General features: G+C 38.7%; 1 protein-coding gene across 10 annotated transcripts in view; it reads left to right on the top strand.

Annotated features, from left to right (window-relative positions):
• Window positions 1-17,770, top strand: part of sick (sickie) — a 274,376-nt gene that overhangs the window by 203,368 nt on the left and 53,238 nt on the right. Inside the window, exon 1 of one of the 10 annotated variants that reach the window (XM_089258237.1) lies at window positions 8,630-8,865. The exons of the other annotated variants lie outside the window; for them this stretch is intronic. The gene's annotated coding sequence lies outside the window, so the exon portion shown is untranslated. Of the gene's footprint in view, window positions 1-8,629; window positions 8,866-17,770 lie in introns of those variants that run through there. 10 annotated transcript variants of the gene reach the window in all.

Below are 17,770 nucleotides of genomic sequence, written 5' to 3'. Positions count from 1 at the left end.
ATATCATATGATATATGTACATTTCATATACTTTTATTACTAAACAAAATGCTCTTTAAATTGAAAAGTTCTTCAGAGAAAGTATATCAGAAATTCAATATGTAATGGAATCTAGAATCGATTTTAAAATCTAGCATCTAGCATCGATAAGAATTTTACTCAGAACATCAATCTGATTGATTGATGTATCGAGTTAGTAATAGAAAAACGATGAAAGTGGAAAAGCCAACATGTTAGGATATTCATCTCATACATATATACGTAGATAATTATTGATAAATATCAAAACACCTTTGTCCCTTTCCTTTTAATAGAATTGAGAGATTATGAAATCTATAATTGATAGCCCAAGCCTCCTGCATCCTGGAAAAATCTCTTTTTAGACTCATATTAAGAGCAAGTTCTGCTTTTGCTCATTAATCTAAAACTGATTAATTTTATATATAAATTTTTTAAATCTTGAAATATACTAAGCTAACGTGAGCAGCTTAGCAAGAGAAGATCCACATTTTTCTTCACTCATGAATATTTAACTTTGTTGCTTTAATAAATTTAATAAATTGAGTACAGTTGCGATATACAAATGCGTTCGCCTTCATTGCCAAGTATTTTGCTAATGCGTGAGTCATTCCTGAGCGACTCGTCCAACAGCTGACACCAATGAGTCAACGAAGAGTAGCGTTTCGTATCGTTTCATTTAACTGGGGCTTGGATATCGCGTTGGGTTCCAAGAAGTTTGTCGCCTGTTGTGAGGTGTCCATAAAACGGCACTTAAACCGCCGGCTTTGGCGTTCCCTTTGACTTGGGCTTTAGGCCTGACTGCATCTCTGCTTACCACGCGCAATTTGGCCACGCTTTTGGTGTCAGCGACGCGCGAAGAAGTAGACAGAGAGATGAAGAGAGGGAGAGAAAGGTAGAGAGGGAGGCACTCATCATTTGAAGCAGTTAATTGTCATGGCAGCCACTTGAGCTCCCTAACAACTTCCGCCTGGCTCTTGAGAATCAAATGCCCCAACGCTCGAATTGCCAATTTGCATAAAATCCACTCGATGCTGACTTCAGCAGGCTCAGCTTCAGGCTGTGAGCTCCTCCTGCTCTCCACACTCCCCGGCGGCTTGTCAAATGTCATTTGCAAATTGTCAACAGCAGCCAAACAGACGACGGCGACGACAGCTTGACAATTGACAATTGACAATGCTCACCTGTCAAAGCACCTGCCCAGTCCAATTTCTGCCCCTCTCTCTCGCACCATGCAAATGCCGTTCTAGGGATATTGAGATACATCCACGCAGTTCCGCATGGCGACGGGCCCAACCGAGCTACTTGCCATTTTGGCACTTCAGTTAACAAAGGTATCTATGGAAATAATATTGCTGTTAACAAGCGAATTTGACGTGTGCACAGGAGCGACACAGAGGCTATGACCCAAACAGATTTCCATTTTCGGGCTGCAGAGTCATCCGATGTTTGAGCATAGATGCTTGTTCATATATTCGATTTATGGGTTTCCCTTGGCATTCATAGCTTTAAACTTGTTGAGTGTGGCGTTGCTTATCAAATAAGCACCCAATTTGTGGCCAATAAAATACAAACTGTGCCGCAGAAGGTATAGGAGCTATTAAAACCCTTTAAATGTGGCTAACTGGTATTTTATTACATGAAGCCCTTAAGCAGTTGCCTCTTCAGGTCCAGTATTGAAAGAAAGTTTATAGCTTATGACAAAGCAAGGCTTGGCGACTTGAAATGCCTATAGAGTAATTGTTTTAAAGCTTTTTACTTTTTTTTTTTAGTATTTTCCTCTTGTAAATGTTTCTGGGAACTAACTTTGTGCCAAAGAATACTAAACAGGTTTAGTTAAGCCATCGTGAATTGGTATTTACCTTTCAATTTGATTGTTGTTAACATTACAGTAGACTGGAAATACATTAAATATTAAATCCTAGCAAATATATTTTTGTATGTAATTAAATGTTGATGTATCTCAAACACATTTTCTCAACAAAAATTTTAGTAAACTTCTACAAAGCAGAGAATCTACTAATTTTCTGCTTTGTAACACATAAGCGCCCAAACTGGGGCGCATTAAATATCTATAATTAGGTTTCGTTCTTGCCGCTCTATTTGCCAACCATTTGTTTGGCGTAAATAGAGAAAATCGCTTTTTTTTGGCAGCTGCCAGAATGAAGTGTGGTATATCATAATTTTGTGTATTTTATGAAACACTTGTCGAGGGAAAACTCCCGCCCACATTTCACCACGCATTTCATTAAAAAGCGCTTATGGGCTTTGGGAGTGAGTGCTGGGAAGGCAGGGAGGGCAGGGAAGGGCCAAGTGAGGGAGTCCACATTTTCATTAGCTTCGGTCCATCAGCGCTTTTGATCTGTGAAATTAATGCAATGCCATGAGGCGCTGAAATGGGAGCTCTCCATGCGAGTGCTCCATAAATAGACAGCAGGAGAAGCGGCAGCAGATGTTGTCGTCATCGTCGTCGTTTAGTTGGCCCCGTGGCTGAACCTTGATTGTGACTCTTGAGCCATGGTCACGTATTGCAGCTGCAAAATATGTTTTGTAATTGAATTTTAATGCACGACGTCGACGACCCCTTCGTCGCATTAGCGTCAAGCTGAAGCTAATCAGCTGCGGCGCCGACACCTGCAGGACATCAGCTTGAAGCCCAACAAGTGCCCATGTCCTGGCATCCTTCCTCCACTCTCTCTCCCTCCCTCTCTCTGTATCTGCCCTGCACTTCTCCTGCCCTCTCGTTAAGCTCTGTCTGGTGTTGGGTCTGCCTGCCAGTTGTCTAGCCATAAAAGTAAATCAAAATGCAGCAGGGCGCATATTTCAACAAGCTGGCAAACCAGGCAAACCAGGCAAACAGTTGGCCCTAGTGCTGGCCTCAAATCGGCCAGCTTTAGAGGGAAATAGCTAAATATCAGTGGATAGAACACAATAAGTAAAGCTGTGAATATCGTAGTATTGTTGAGTAATTTAGTGAGGTATACATCATCTATTCAGCTATTGTACGCATATAAAAGTAAATAAAGTGAAGATATGGAATCGCTGTTATTTAAAACCGACAACCGTACCAAGAACCTCTATTGACTGTATATTGTATATTTGTATATAATATTTTGTAAGGCAATAAAAGACTAAATAAATAAAATATCGAATAAATGAGGATTCTCTTCGACTAGGAGCATCTAGAGAATTCGCTGCCGTTTCAGCACTTTTCGATAAAGTCGAATTCTAGCAAATACAACTCTAAAGTATTCATTAACTTACTACAAAAGCTTACAATTTTAAATTATATAATCCTTATTAAAAAGCTCGCTATAATATATGAGAAAAACCAATTAGAAATAATTTTCGCATTCTAATTCAAGTATTTCAAATTCTCAAAATACCATTATCTATTAACCTTCATTTTCCAAGCAAATAGGAGCTAAGTGGGCAGCTCTGATTGGCAGTGCGCCGGCAAATTGAAAATAAATTTCGCACCCAACCGACCCGACATAACAAATACAAATTGTTTTTATTAATTTTATCAAATTCACTGAACCTGCCTGCAGACCCAAAATAATGTGCGGTTCACTCTACCTGCCACCTGTCGACGCCTCAGTTTACCTATTTAAAGGCGGCTGTCCGTTCGAATGCTCAATTACGTGATGTCCCAACGGCAGCTTTCCACGCAGCTTTGCCACATTTTCCAATTATATTGATACTCTTGCGAAGGGTATTTGACGTTTCGTCACGAAATTCCTCAGAGGTAGAGTAAACAATAAAGTCGTTCAATCATGATTGTACTGACTGATGACGCACTCTGATATAATAAAAGGAGCATAGGAAATTTTAATGACTGAAAAATATATATATTATTGCAGTTTTTCAACTATATATAACCTTTTCATTAAAGTCGTACTATCCATAATAATAATCAAGATTATTGATCAATTCATCATTGAAGATAAGATTATTGTTAAGATAAATGGTATACTTTAAATAAATGGTATACTTTTCAGAAATTGATCATCAATACTTCTGTTTACTAAAACTTTTATAAGATGAGGTTAACTATTCCTCCGCTTTATTTGTTTTCTTTATTCAATTTATTAAACACGCTCCCAAAACTTAAGAGTATTCAATTTTCGGCATGCTGAAGAAACACTTTCTCGCTTTTTATTTTCCTCTTTTTTTTAGGGTCCCCTTCAAGTGAAGTGCCAAACGATGATTAAATGAAGCGGAAACTTTTCGTTGGGTAGAATATTTTCTCTTTCGTTTTTTGCGTAAAATTGATTCATTGATTTGTTTTGCGCTTGTCACATTAAAAACATATTCTTTATTTAAGCTGGCAGCCTCAGCAGCTGCCTCTCAGCCCTCCCTCATGGCTGAGGACTGAGTGGAGTAAGTGGAAAGCTTATTTCGTTTATTGAGGGAATTAATCGTATGAGAAAATGATTTAAAGTGAGATCGAAAGGAAATGGTTTAAGCCAAGCGTCTTAGATTCGTAAAAATTGAAGCACTTTCAATTCATTTTACTTAATACACAATCTGTTTTAAGCCAATAATTGCATTAGCCTTGTTTTGTGTTCCGTGAAGTGAGAAAACTGAGGTAAAGTGAAAAAAGAAATGTTTATAGGATAGGCTTAAAATAGATGTACATATATTAGTTCTAGAAGTTTACGTACAAAAAGTCTTTAAACCATTAAATCTGGCTAAAAATAATCTGGTTAATGATAAATAATATTTTATCATTAAAAAAGAGCTCACTAAAATTGTCTATAACAAAAAACAAAAAATTAATAATTTTATATTTGAAGATTGATTTAAGTTAACATTCTAAACTCACGTAAAAGCACAGCTTTCCATCGCAGAAAGCTTTTCTTACATGTAGAAAGCTCGGCAGTTGCAGTACGTTTTATAGCTTAGCTTGTACACATTTAGCCAAGACACACAACCTGGACAAGAGCTTTTTATAGCAACATGAGAGTTTATTGCTTCGTAACTCGCAGTGAAAAAAAAAACGGAATTTTCAATTTTATTATAATATATGGAAATTCGCAGTATAATATACTTTTAAAATAATATATAATGTCTATTATGGATTTCTGCATATGCCATAATTAAAATTGCAACAGTTGTGTTTTTGACTTATCAGAAACCAGTTGCTGTTTAGTCATATCTCGATGCATGCAAGTCGCTGCAATGACGATTGCAATTGCAATTGCAATTGATAAATGCCAGCAGCTGCCCATCCCAAACACCCGCCCACGCGTGCCGCATTTCCTGGACCTGCAGCCACATTGCGGGCCGATTAAAAGCGGCTCAAAGCATGTGACGCGCATACAATGTAAGCCTCTAAGCCAAAACTGACCTTTTCCACAAGCTGCCACATGCCACACGCCATACGCCTCACACACTCAAACACTCAGACATGCTCCAACGCCCACACACACACACACACACATAATAGACAAGCGTTAGACGTGAGCCATGACAAAATGTCTTTGGCTACATTTTTGTTTAATCGTTTTTCAAAAACTTTGTATTTGCCGCAAGTTATTTCTATTTAAGCTTGCAAAAATGTTAATTAATATGAACTGTAAAGGTGAGCAGGCATATTTAAGTGTCAGCAAAAAAAAAACTATCCATGCTTGAAATTGGCCACTGGCCAATGTGAAATGTATATGGAAGACAATGAATATTATATATATATATATGTATTTATATTTATTATTCTATTATATTTAGTCTTAAAGTTATATCTGATGATTATGCTCATATTAAAGTTTTCCCTTCGTACCTCGCCCCATAAAACTTAAATTTGATGCCAACTCATGTGGAATTGTTATTGTAAATCACGTAAAAACTTTGCTAATCTCTTTTTTCCTGCAGTTGGTGCACAGTTTGTGCCATCTGTGATTCTTCTTTGATGGAATGCGATTCGATTGCTCGTTGATTGAGTGCCGCTGCCTTTAAGATTAATGAGTTTAAAGCTAGCCAAGAAACGGGCGTGTTTCTGTATCCCCCTCTCTCTCTGTTTCGATCTCTCTCTCTCTCTCTCTCGCTTACTCAGTACGCGTGGGGCACATGTGGCTGGCAAGCGGCTCCAATTAGTTGGGTTGCCAAACAGCTCGGCCAATCAACCACAGCAATAGCCACAACCAGAACAACAACAACAACAGCAACAACAACAATGCTGAGTGCCACTTGTTATCGGCCAGTTTCGCTTTTCATTGCGGCGCTCACGAAAAACATTTTCTTGCGTGCAGTTTTTTGGAAAATTGCAGCACACAGACGGAACGAGCCCGCCCTTGGTTCAATTTTTGGTTGGATTTTTCTACATGTTGTTGTTGTTGTTTTTTCTGTTTGTTTGCTTTTTGGCGTTCAATTGAAAAGCTGTCGAACATGAAACAAGTTTGAACGACTGCAATCAGAAGAGAATATCTTTTTACTCGCTTTTTCGAAATTGCGAAACGCTCTTAACTTGTTTACATCTCTTTCTTTAGTCTCTCCCTTTCTCTCTCACACACACACACAAATACACTCACGCCCTTGCGCTGGCTCTCTTAAAAAGCCATTTGTTGCTTTTGCTTGGGTGGAACCACCACCACAAAACTCTTGTCAGCCACAGCAAGAGATACGGCTGGGCGGGTTGGGCGTACGTGCGTGGGTGGGTGGGGCACGTTCGACATTTGCCGGATAAGTATTGTTGCCTTGTCAGGCAGCGGAAGTAGTTGCCACAAATCTAAATGCGAAACATAAAAACTGCTAAAATGCGAATCGAGCTGATAGGAAGAGGCTAATAAAAGATATTGGCAAAATATAAAATACAAATTAAACAGTTTCTTTTTGACTAATAGTAATTAAAATGACGGTAATCAAGATATTAGTCACACGAATAGCTTACACACTATTTGAAATAAATTAAAAATTGAGTCTCATACATACATCAAAGTAAAGCATATTTCCTTACAATCTTAAAACAATCTTATTGTTTTGCTGATAGGGGTGAAGCTAGTAAAAAATATTAGCTACATATATACATATATGTTCATATATGATTTCATTAAATACAACAATATTTCAGCAAAATTGCTGTATTGATCAAAACTGAAACTTAACTAAAAGAAAAACATTAACTGAATATATAAAAAGTTTAAACATAATATAATAAAAAAATTTGCTATCTATGTAAATAAATAAATAATTTCATAAAATGAATTTGATTAAATACTAATATTAAATTTAAAACCATAAAAACTTAACCTAAACTAAAACAATTCCCATAATCAAATAATAGTAATATTAAAATTAATACTTAAACTGATAATAATTTTGTAATATATAAGACAATACACGAAGCATTCAGCAAATCTACTCCATTTACGAAAATCCTATAGCAAATGTTAAAAATATCTTTATTAATCCACAACTGTTTTGAGCTTATAATTTATGTTTTTATTTATCAACAATAATCTAAGAAAATATATAGAAGTTTATTATATATTATTAATTCAAAACTCCACCTAGTCCATTCCTTTAAAATCTTATCTTGAAGCAAAACTATCAGCAACAGAAGCGCAGCTATTCCCTGACTTTAGCCATTTTTACCAAAGTAAATTAATTTAGCTCAAGGGTCTTTTCTTTTACAATTCAACTACAAGTATTTCCATGTTTCATTTGCCCATTCCTGTTCTCCTCGCCTCAATTCCGCTTATACCCAAACAAGGAGAGCGCCCATTCCCTAAAGCCAACTTTCCGTTTAGGAACCTTTGTTATCATTTACCTTCCAGAGTTTTTAACTAACATTTTACTACACAATACGTTAATGTTTTGATGCACATTACTTACCTTGCCGAGGCTACTCTCAGACACCGTTCCATTCATAAACTAGACACAAAGTGCAGTTCTCTGTTTCAGTGTCTGTTTCAGTTTATGTTTCTCCTTTGTGAACTCCTTCAAATTTGAGTCGTGCTCTGGGCGAGTGTGCCTCTCCCTGGCCCAGGCCTCGCTCGCCGCACAAACAAGGCTAAAACGCCCAAAGACTTGCGAATAAAACAGAGCCTATCAGCTAGTTTTCTTTCTGTTCATTCAATGCGAGCGCACAGGTGGGCAGGTGGGCAGGTGGGCTGCTAGACAGCCAACCAGGTGGGCAGCTGTCTCAGTGGCTTCGTCTTCCTGGCTTCGCGTTTCCCTGAGGCCAGACGGGCTTTTACTTTCAGCATGCGACTTGGCCATGTGTTCGGCTCTCTTTGCAACGCCCTCTCTTGACTGGGGCGCGCTCTGCTGTTCAGTTTTCGAACTGGTTCGCTCTCTTCAACGAGTTTTTCGAACTGGCATTTTCGTTCGTCTCTTGCGTTTTCAGTTTCAGTCTACGACGCAACCCCAGAAAACGCATTTCAACGCTCGGGCGGTGCGGTTGCTGCCTAAAGTAAAGAAAATGTTGCGGGCGTGAATCAACAAAATACTTATCATACTTATAAATAAATAAATAATAAAATATATAATAATAAAGGAATGGTGCAATAATTACTACAAGTAAATTCGAATATGAAACATATATAAAATTATTAATGTTAATATAATTAAATTAATTACATATAAATTAATGAAATATTTTAACATTTTCAATTTAAAAAAAATTTATAATAACATTTTTTAATATGTTTATGTGCTTAGTGAATCATTTGTGTGCTTGAAGAACTATTTAAATTAATATAAATAATTTAAGATTCAAATTTATTTTGTGATATCCGCGCTCATTGTTTTTACTCTTGCTCTGGCTCTGGCTCGTGCTTTGTGTGGCATACTTTGAGGCGCTTTGTGGCATGCAGGTGATCAACATGCTCTAGGACTGGCAAAAAGGTAATCAATCGAACTCAATCAGCTGCATCTCGGCATTGACTTGATGCCCGCTCGAATGGCCGCCAAATGGAGCTGTGTCAATGACTGCTGCAGGCCATTAAACTCCCGGTCCGAGCCTTTTGTTTGCGCCAACATTTGTGTTTGCACTGCCAACAGCTGCTGTTTACAAAGGCTTGCTGGCCAACAGCAGTCCAAGGGGCCAAAAGGGCTGTCCGTGCAAACACAAATCCGAGAGCAGTCCACTCATCTGTGCCATGCATCAGCGCTAGGTGACATAGGCTCACGGCCTGATAGGGAAAGGTCGTCCATAGGCTGCCTTGACTAAAGTAACTGCGATTTCAGTTTGAAAAATAACTAATATTTCCATCAAATATCTCTTTTTTTTTTATATACATATATTTACTTGTGTCATTGCACAAATAATATTAAGTAGTGTGTTCTTCAGTTATGCTTTTACTTAGCTTCAAATTTTAAAGCGAACTGACCATAAATCTTTTTACCTGCACTCACACACACACCTAAACATATATGTGCTTGTCAGCCTGTCAAGTCCTGTGGCCATATAAAAAAGAAAGCAGAGAAAGAGAAAACGACGAGAAATGGGAAACATTTGCCATAAACCAGCAACAGGCAACAGGCAGCAGACAGCAGGCGGAGGCAGTCGAGCTGGAGGGAAGGTGCCCAACATTTTGTGCATATTTTAGAGCAGTTTTATAGACCGGAGCTGAGTCATAGGTGGGTTAACAACTGCCAACTGCCAACTGCCAACTGCCAACTGCAAACTCTCGATTGCGACTGTCTCCCTGCTATAGCCGTGGAGCTCTTCCGGCCGGGTTTTAGCTAAATTGTTTCGCTGCTCAGCTTTAGTTGAATTCACAATGAGCTAAGCGGCTTTAAGCGCACGCCTCGCTGCTCAAGTGCGAGCGAGAGAGTTGATAGCGGAGTGTGTGACACACAAAGAGTGAGAGAGAGAGAGAGAAAGTCAGAGGGGAGAAGTTGGTAAGCAACATGTAACTGAGGCTAAGCGGGCTAAGCCTTTGTGGCGCCACAGGGCAGCATGTGGTGCAAGTTGCCCCATGGCACGAGCCGCTTTCCTCGCTTTGTGAATAGACTCTAAGCCAAGTAATTACCGCTTAAAACATGATTCGGGATTCAAGTATGGAAACAAGCTGAGATTTGGGAACCTGAATCCAAATATATAATAAGATTAATATAATAATATAATCAACTGCTGAAATTTGGTAGATCAATCTAGAATGCATTATAGTTCAACTCTCCGTGAAACTTTTAGCTTAAGCTAACGCAGAAATTTTATCTTGGGATATTCCAAAATATTTATTGTTTCGGCTATCGTCCCAAATAGAATTCTACTTACAAAGTCATGTGTTTTATTAGTGGTGCTAAAGTTTTCATTTTCACATTGTAAAGGATATCAAGATATACATATATGATGATACTTGAGGCTTTTCTCAGACACTTGAACACTAAAAATAGATTGTATGGATACTTGCTCATATCTTACAAAAAAGTTGAACTAAAAGTTTTTAGCTTTGTGATATTAATGAAATACCGAAAATAGTAATTATAATACGATTTGAAACAAAGTTTGCTTGGGCACCCAATTCCACTTCCTTAGAAGAGAAGGAGAATATGCCTAAGGAGCATTCGAAAAGCTTAGCCCATATTGAGTACGAGGAGCGTATAATTAACATGTCCTCATCAAACTGCAGCCTGAACTATCCTAGTTAAGCCCCTAACCCAACATGAGTGCCGCCCACTCTCTGGCATGCGTCTCACCTCTGGCTGAGCAGTGGAGCAGCTGCTTGTGCTTTTCATTAATAAACTCATTTGTTAGAGGTTGCTTAGCTCGTTTGTACACACGACGCTTCGCCTTTGAAGGCGTCACGCAAGGCCCCCCTAACGCCTCTCTCTGCGATTCTGCTAGGTAATCACATTTCGCCATCGATTTTCGTCTTGAGTTTCGAGTGTGAAGAGTGCTTGCAGTCGGATCTCTCTTTCTTCCTTCGTAGAGTATGTGAGTCATCCGAAAGGAGTCGCCAGACAAGTCTGTATATATGTATATAGTCTACTCCATATTGCAATCCTTCTATGGCCAGAAATCATGCAAAGTGTTTACGCTGCGGCGCTTTCAACTGCGGCAAACTTTTATGTTTTTGGGCCAACTCGTTTAACCCATTTCTAGCCTGTTTATTTTCCTGTTGTCCTGTGTGAATCTCTCATTCGATATACATACATATATTGTATACATACATATATGTATATATGGACGTTTTATGTTGTGAGGCGTTTTTATTAGCCACGGACTGTCTCCCATAAATTCAACATTAAATTAAGTGCCATTTACCTAGCCAGAGGGTGGCTGGCTCGCTAGCTGACTGACCCCAAAATGTGCACCCTCTTTGAGTATAACCCACAGCCATGGCCATGCCCGATTCCAACGAGTCTTCAGCCTTGTCACGTAACAAGTTCATTGCACTTTAATGAACTCTAAAACGAAACACAATATGCAATCTCCTTTGCAATTTATAGCTGGATATTGCGACACTTTCCAACTGCTAATGAGGCCTGACTTTTCAATAGATCGAAATTCAAGACAAAAACTTGGAACCTCTTCTATCCAGTTGATTTACAGTTTAAATACTTGTTTGATGTTTCATAGAACTGTAGTACAATGTTACCATATTTACTCAAGGTCTGAATTGCTTGTGCAATAACATAAGGGACGTTCCAATAGGAGATTCTAGAAGAGTAAATAACTGTATCTGTTTTCAGTACTATTGGAGATCCAATACATGCAGATTTAGAATTGTACAGAATCATATATTTTTCTAGTTCTAATTTTTAAGTATCTTAATATTATTGTTTTATTATTCCAATATATCTACCATTCTGCTCTACTACTCTGTCACTACTACGTTGTTACCAGTTTAATACTTACTTTTCAGACTCTTGTTGAAGTACTTGTCTCAACCTCCCAAACTAAGTTTGGGACAATTGGATGATAGAGGTCCAATATTCAGAAATCGAAAATGAGTTTAAATTTCATTCTTAAATAAATGTCATAGCTTGGACTTAGACTTAGCTTAAATTCATTAAAAAAATTATTGAAAGGATATTCCCAGTATAGTTATTAAACAGATATCTTAAAACCTTCACAAGCTCTCACATATTCTCTTCTTCCTTAAATATCCTTATTAATCATAAGCTATTAATTAATTAATTTCAGTTCCTTATACAACCCTCCTCTATCGGGACTAAGAATCCTTTTGGAATTATAACAAGATACCCAAATTGTCGCAGTCTTTCGTGAAACGAATGTGTGGAGTATAAAGATACATATATCTAGACTATCTTACTTGTCTTAATACGCGCTCATTATAAACAGAAATTTGAAGAGCTTTAATTCGACGTTAATACGTAATGACGTAACTCTTAGGCATCGATACTTTACATACTCTACGCTAGTGGCAAGCGAATAGCTTGGCTGCTCGAGTGCTTTGGCGAAACTTTGCTTTCATGTTTCATGTAATTTGTACCTTGTTCAATTAAATGTGCTAAACGCAACTCTTAGTCATTAGGGTAAACCTTTTTTTTCTTTGGTTTTATTTGTTTTTGTTTTTACGTGTTAAGGGCTGCTCTAAAGTTTGGCTTAGCATATTAGCAAAGTTTGGTGTTTAATTTAATTTGCATTTGCGACTGCTCAAAGAGTGGATGCCACGCTGTCTATCTTGGAATTTTCATTTCGAAAAACTTTTACAGAAAGTTGGAGGCGTCCACGAGCAAAAGAAAGAGAGCGCGAATGGTTGAAGCGAGAGCGTCGAGTATTTGCTGCAGCGTATCTGACTTGACTATAGGCTTTAAGTCAAGTATTTGAGATGCTTTTGCAGCTTTGTCTATGGCTCTATGGCTACTTTGCTCACACGATTCACCCGAAACGAAAAAAGAAGAAATATAAAAGAGTGCTGAAACGAAGGACAAAAATTTCAGCTTCATTGTTATGCCCAAACCATAATTTATTGCCACTGTCAATGGCTGCTGGGAAGTCGTAAAAGGCAAACAATTGCGACAAGACAGCAGCCAAAGGACTTCTCGCCACCGTCCTGCCGCTCGTTCATTCGGCACTTGTATAATTGATGTGCGCCTACAAACATACCTCACTCACTCTACCAATTGTTTTTCCCTCGATTCGAGTTTTTATATTTCCTTTACATTCCCCATTGAATATACCTGCATGAGAGCATATTGTTTTCGTATAAATATTTATACTCTCGGTGTACATTTGCTTTTTTTTGTGCAATCAAATACATATGCTATAGGTTTATATAAATATTTTTAAAAAGTATATTTATCAATAAACGCGTAGTTCCTTTTATATTTTTGTATTTCTTTTCTGACATATCTTACTTTGGTAAAAATGATATTTAGTATATTGAGGATTAGAAAAAGGGATCATACTGGCAGAAGAATAATTCTATAGTTCTTGTCAACAATTTCATGAATATAATATATATAAATATATACTATATATTTCGATTTGCTTACCTTATTTCTAGATTATCGCTTAGCTGGACAGATCATCTTTGTATCACAATTATATCTCCTATAGAGTTTTATATTTTCTCTCAATCCTTAAGAACTGATCTGCAATTTCATGATATCTATCTGAATTTACAATCTCACTCTCGATCTACAGGCTCTATAGTTCTTGATGTCTTGTAGTTAGCCAACAATTGAACTTAGTGTCAATAGCTATTGTATGTCCTCCACACATATATTTATATGTAGACAATAGTGATATATCATTACAGGCGCCTCTAGTTTTCTACTCCGCCTCTTTCAATCCCTACCTCCCGACTTACAGGGTATCTGCTAGTTGAGCATGCTTAATTGTTATTCTTTTCCGCAATTATGAGCCCTGCATCTTTAGCCGCTCTGCCGCTCGCTCGCTCGTTCGGTGGCTCGCTTGTCTACCCATCGACACGGTCCTTGACACAGTCAGCAGGCAAGTGTTGCAAATGTGGCAAATATGTTGCCCAAAAGGCTACAAGCTGTTGTTATCCCATGTTGCACGCTTTCAGGCTTGGCCGTTGCAAGGCCAAACATCGCGTCGACAAGCACTCGCTGCTGAAGGTTGCGTGCGTGGGAGACTCCGTGTACCGTTCACAGCTCGCCATCTTCCCACCCCCAGCTGAGCTTCGACACTTTTATTAATGTGCCTAACACACAGAGCTGTCGGAATTCCATTCATAACATTTTATCAGGCACACAAAGCAGCCTAGGCGTCGGGCTATGCGACGTGTGCGGGCACCTAGCTGTGTGTGTGCGTGCTTCCGGCCTTGCTGCTGATAAGTCAGCCTACTTTAACGCCTGTTGACAGTTTAAATAAATGAAATGCGGCGGCCATTTACCAACACTGGCCAACCGCAAGGGCGGGCTGGCGCTGCGGCATGTAGGCCATCAAATGCGGAAGTGCAGCTGCCTTTGTTAATCGAAATCGCCTTATGCAGTGCAAACGAAATGAGTAACAAGATCTGGTGCTCAAAGTAGACTGCACTTCGGATACCCTTTAAACATTACTCGCTTCACAATCATAAGCTATTGTAATGCACATATGTAAATAATTAAAACATTAATCATTCGTAGTGGTCTCAAAATATATAAACGCTGATCAAATTCTTAGTTCTTAATCTAGAATTCTCATTGCGCGCATACAACATACATACAGGACAACTTAAAATATACTATATAGTTTAGAGAAAGTAGTCGCATCTGCAGCATTTAAAGCTTTTAGAAATTGCTAAAGGAAAAAAACAAAAAGTTGTTGCATGTTTATTTCTGCTTGGGCTTTGCTTTCCAGTAATTTTACACGCTTCGCATCCATTCAAAATGCTAATAAGGGTATTCTGATAGCCTTGTCATATTCAAGCGAAATTTTTCGAAGCGTTTACTTTTTTTTATATTTTGAAGGTTCTTTTGATTATTTATTTTTTTCCGAGAAGAAAGTAATCTATAACAGATTGCAGATCCACTTTATCCGAATAAATCCTCCGACTGGCTTTAAATATTTATGAAACACTGTCACTCTGACATCAACTTAAGTTCAACAACTTGCGAGACAAATTGTTTCTGGCATAACGAAATGTTGGCGTTATGATGGATGCAATCTGACGCTGGCTTTGGCTTGGTCAGCTGGGCGCTAATTACAGCACATTAAAAGCAACAACAACAACATCACGAAGAAGAAGAAGAGGAAGCAGAGAAGTAAAATGTTGCTGTGGATATTGCGCATACGCCACGTGCGCCGGTGCTTCATTATACCCTGAACCCATTGAAAATGGGAAATCAGGGTATAATGGTTTTGTTAAAAGTATGTAACAGGCAGAAGGAGGCGTGGCAGACCCCACAAAGTATATATATTCTTGATCAGGACGACAAGCTGAGTCGATTTGGCCCTGTCCGTCTGTCTGTCCGTCCGTCCGTCCGTCCGTCCGTCCGTCCGTCCGTCCGTATGTATGAACGCGTCGATTTCAGAAGATACAAGAGCTAGAGACTTCAACTTTTTTTTAAAATGTCCGTATATATCACGCGCAGATCGAGTTTATTACTAAAAAACGATAACTCATTCCGATATTTTTTTAACCAATAAAAAACCTTATCGAAGATCACTTAAAAAATTATATCTCCTACATCTTTCAAGCTAGAGTCTCCAAATTTAAAATGTATATTAAGATGTATTTTATACAATTTCGGTTTTTGTTAAAATTTACCCCCCACCCCTAAATCCACCCCCTCACCCTCATCTTTGAAAAAGTCGTATATCAAATACTAGAGACTTGTGATTCGGTATACACATACATTTAAACATCATGATTACGTTCTGAAAGTTTCATCACGATCGTACGTCTAGAAATTAAATTATTCAACAAATAAGTTTTCATTATATTGCCAACACTGCAGCGCAACCCAAGCGCAATCGCCTGTATATGTGAGTGTGTGTATGCGTGTGTTTGTTTGTATGCGTGTGTGTGTGCGTGTATTTGTATGTATGCGTGTGTGTGTGTGTGTGTGTGTGTGTGTGTGTGCATGTGTTTGTATGCGTGTGTGTGTGTGCGTGTGTGTGTGCTAACTATTTTTGAAATATCAGTTGCTTGTAGGGTTCAGGGGATCTCGTAGTCGAGCAGTCTCGACTAGAGCTTTCTTACTTGTTATACCCTGAACCCATTGAAAATGGGAAATCAGGGTATAATGTTTTTGTGTAAAAGTATGTAACAGGCAGAAGGAATCATCGCAGACCCCACAAAGTATATATATTCTTGATCAGCACGATGAGCTGAGTCGATATAGCCCTGTCCGTCTGTCCGTCCGTCCGTCCGTCCGTCCGTTCGTCCGTCCGTCCGTCCGTCCGTATGAACGCCGAGATCTCAGAAGATATAAGAGCTAGAGAGCTGAAATTTTTTGTGCATACTCGTGTATACCATACGCAGTACGAGTTTGCTTTATTTTTTCGATAACTCATCCGATAACTTTTTTATCGAGAATAATCGAAAAATTGATTTTGTTTTTTGAGCCTCATTGGAATACTATTAGACATAGAGACTTCAGATTTACTGTGTATATATATATGATGAATACAAACATTTTGTAATCAACAGATTTTGGATACCACGCCCCCTCCGCCCCCAATTTGCAAAAAACGTATTTCAAATACTAGAGACTTGTGCTTTAGAATGTACACACATTTTGACCATATGATTACGCCCTGAAAATTTCATTAAGATCGTATGCTTACAAACGAAGTTATTCACCAAGTAAATTCTCATACTATTGCCCACACCGTAGCGCAGCCCAAGCGCAGTTGCTGCTTACTGCGCAGTTAGCAGAGCGCGGGCACGTGAGGGTGGATGCATGTGTATGTATGTGTGCGTGCATAAAAGAAGTGTAGAATGATAAGAATATCAGCTTGGAGGGTTCAGGGTATCTCCTAGTCGAGCAGTCTCGACTAGAGTCTTCTTACTTGTTTTTATTTGGCGTTAATTGCAGAAATAATTTATGCCAGTCGTTCAGTCGATGCTGTCGCCTAGTTATATAATTCGTAGATGCGAACATATAGAAATAAGTGTTCCGTTTCTGTGTGTAGCTGTGAGGTGCCACACAGATGGGCAGCCAAGTGTAAAGCTTCAGGCTCTAGGCACATCTTGAATGTGCAAACAGGCGTGCAATTGAGAAAAAGAAGAGCAAGAAGAAGAAGAAGAAGAGCAAAGCGACTGAAGGGCAGCAAGGCAAAAAGACAGACTGAGAATTGACACACAATGGAGCCAACCGATAGAGGCTTAGACGTTGCCCAAATAAACCAGCCAAAAGCAGCGACTACAATTGCTTCAACTCTTCACGCGTAACAAAGGCGTGGGCGACTAAGTGAATGGGCAACGTTTTCAATTAAAATGACAAAAGACGAGCACAACAGTGCCAAAGAGCCAGCAGCTAGGGAGGCAAAAGGATTGTATTGAATGGGCTCTGAGTCAGCAATCAAACTTCATGTCTAAGCAGCTTACTGCAACATTCTCAATGGCCATATATCAAAACTAATTGGGCGTGTCGGCCTTCCAGCCAATTCTCATAATAAATAATACAATTTATTTGAATATCCACATCCCTTCGGCCCAGCGGCCCCTCGAGCGGCAAATATGCTCTTCGGCAAATGCTTAATAAATTATGAGAAAGCAGAACGAGTTGGAAGAGCTGGTAAAAGGATAGGTGCGCCAAATTATCCAGCGCATAAATTTGTGACTGACATGCCATATCTATCGATTCGCTTAAATTTACGATCTTATCTGTGACATAAAAATAAAGGAATATAGAGCAACTCTCTATAGAATTTGTGAAT

Source organism: Drosophila navojoa, chromosome 3 (genome assembly GCF_054131105.1).
Source record: "Drosophila navojoa isolate 15081-1374.11 chromosome 3, UAZ_NAV_1.0, whole genome shotgun sequence".
Lineage (NCBI taxonomy): Eukaryota > Metazoa > Arthropoda > Insecta > Diptera > Drosophilidae > Drosophila > Drosophila navojoa.
Note: the sequence above shows the minus strand (reverse complement) of the source record. Positions and strands in the feature narration are given on the sequence as shown.